Genomic DNA, 2,456 nt, shown 5'->3' with positions numbered 1-2,456 from the left:
GACAGACAGGTGACACTGTATTGGAACGAATGTGCAGCCATCTTGGTAATCCTCCATCGTAAAATAGTTTTTGGAAGCTATAGAAATGCATTTCTGAGTGTCGACATTTGTTTTTGACACCTTTATTCTATTACAGACACCGTAATGCATTATTTAAAATTATATTGTGTGAGATAAACATTAAAAAATATATAAAACATTTTCATAAAATATTTTTTTTTACAGACTACTAATGTTACTGTTCCCACTACAACAACAAAATACTTAAGTAAATTATATTTTGTCCTTGAAATATAATAATAGAAATACCATGGAACTCCATTAATTCCTTTGGAGGACTGCGTCTACTGGGGAGTGTCAATATGGCCGACCGGTGGCTTCAAAGCCTCTAAACAGCCAAAACATAGCATCAGCAATCCAGGGTTTATATACATCATTGGGGAAAACGAAAGAATCCAAATGGAACTCTCTCCGTCTTTCTGTTCAAGGACGAGGCCGATCTAGGGGGACGGACGGTCGAAAGGCAACCTTTGTTCAAACTAGGAAGCAAAATAGAATCCATCGTTCTATATTGTGGTAGGCGGTTTAAGCAACATCTGTGCTGGACTGAGGTCGACATGGATGATAGTTCTGATGGTATGGGTGGGGATGATGAAAGTCATGGACCTGGACGGTGAAAAGCAGGGGTGCAACTTTGGTTTTAGAAGTGGGGGGACAAAGTATTATTTTACATTTTATCCAGTCAGATTAACACTCCAAACAGCCTACCCGACTTCTCGGAGGCATCTGCACACTATAAAGCACACTATTGCCTAATTTTGTATCACATTCCAATGATAAAACTGGGGGGGACAAAATTGAAATTTCAGACATGTCCCCCCGGCCCTTGTGAAAGTTGCGCCACTGATGAAAAGTAAAAGTAAAAAGAATGGCCTTGCTATAAGCGCTGTTGGCAGTAGTGGCACTTCCAGTGTTGAGAACGTGAAGACGGTGGAGAAAAACAGGTCATGTGTCGGAGTGGAAAGTTGAAGTCATGTTTGTTGCGACTACAGGGTCTCATCTACACCCTATTCAATTAACCAATGCCTCTAAGAAAGAGATAGGTGAAGTCACATTAGCCTGGTTCATTGGTAATGGTAGACTTAATATTCTGTGCTGACCATGTTCAGCAAGGGAAGATTCTGAAAATGAAATTTCTCAGTTGGAAGAAAATCACAAGTCATGTCCCTGGAGTTTTGGCTAAGCTGAGGGGTGTAATTTCTGCAGTTCCATTATCTGTGTCCATAGATTATATCAAATAAAATGTAGAGGGGGGCAAAGTAGTTGAAGTCAAAAGGCTGTTCAGTAAGAAAGAGGGGCAGAGAAGTGAAAGCCTGTCAATATCACTCATGTTTGAGAAGGTTTTAGCTAAGAAAGTACAGATGGACTTCCTGTCTTTCACTGTTAGAGAGTTTGTCCCACATCCATTAAGGTTTTTTAAATGCCAAAGAATCGGACATGTAGTGGTTCTGTGCAAAGGAAAGAAAAGATGTGCCAAATGTGAAGGGGAACATGATTATGGTGAACGTGGGAACAATGCCAAGGTTAACGGTTGTAATTGTGGGGGGGGAACACAGTGCAGCATTTGGTGGATGCCAGGTGCAAAAATAGGCTTGAGATATAGATATAAAATCTAAGATATCTAAGATATAAAATCATGTCTCTAATGCAGAGGCTGCAGGGCAGATTGGTGGAACCATGATGCCTTGATCACACCGACTGCATCATTGCGCAAAGTTGTACGCAGCATCATCTGGATATGTTTGCAATAAAAGTTCAATATTCACCTTCTGCTACCATTTCTGTCAAGCCATCTATGCATACAGTTTGACACATGCACCACACAGAATTCCCTGCAATTGCCTCTGCAACGTAATGCTGCAAGGCAAACACAGCGTTACATTGGAAATGAATGTACTTCTGGTGTACCAAAATGCAATGACGCTGTCGGTGTGATCGAGGCATTAGGCAGAATGATGGAGATAATAGGGTTACTCCTGGAATAAGTGGACAAACTGTTGGAAATGTTGCTTATGTTGGTCCAGACATCGATACGAGACCTGTTCAGAAATCTGTTAAGAGAAATGCACAGAGACAATTCTGCTCTACAATAGGCAATGTTCCTGAGCTGGGGGATGTATGGTCTATGTTGAAGAAGATGGCTGGAAGAGGCAAGTCCACTCGAATTCCAGTTTTGGTTGTGGGTCAAAAAAATGGACGTAACTGATAAAGAAAAAGCTGACTTGTTGGGGAAGACATTTGCTAGGGTACATAGTGGTGTTACTTTGGATAAAGTATATAAGCAACGCAGGTGTGAAATTTTAAATGCTCATATTATTGTTTATAACAAAAGGGATACTGTTGATTCTTCTTTGGATGCAGTTTTTACCATACGAGATGTGTTCAGCCTTAATAGG

The sequence above is a fragment of the Oncorhynchus kisutch genome, linkage group LG1, assembly GCF_002021735.2.
Source record: "Oncorhynchus kisutch isolate 150728-3 linkage group LG1, Okis_V2, whole genome shotgun sequence".
Taxonomy (NCBI): Eukaryota; Metazoa; Chordata; class Actinopteri; order Salmoniformes; family Salmonidae; genus Oncorhynchus; species Oncorhynchus kisutch.
Note: the sequence above shows the minus strand (reverse complement) of the source record.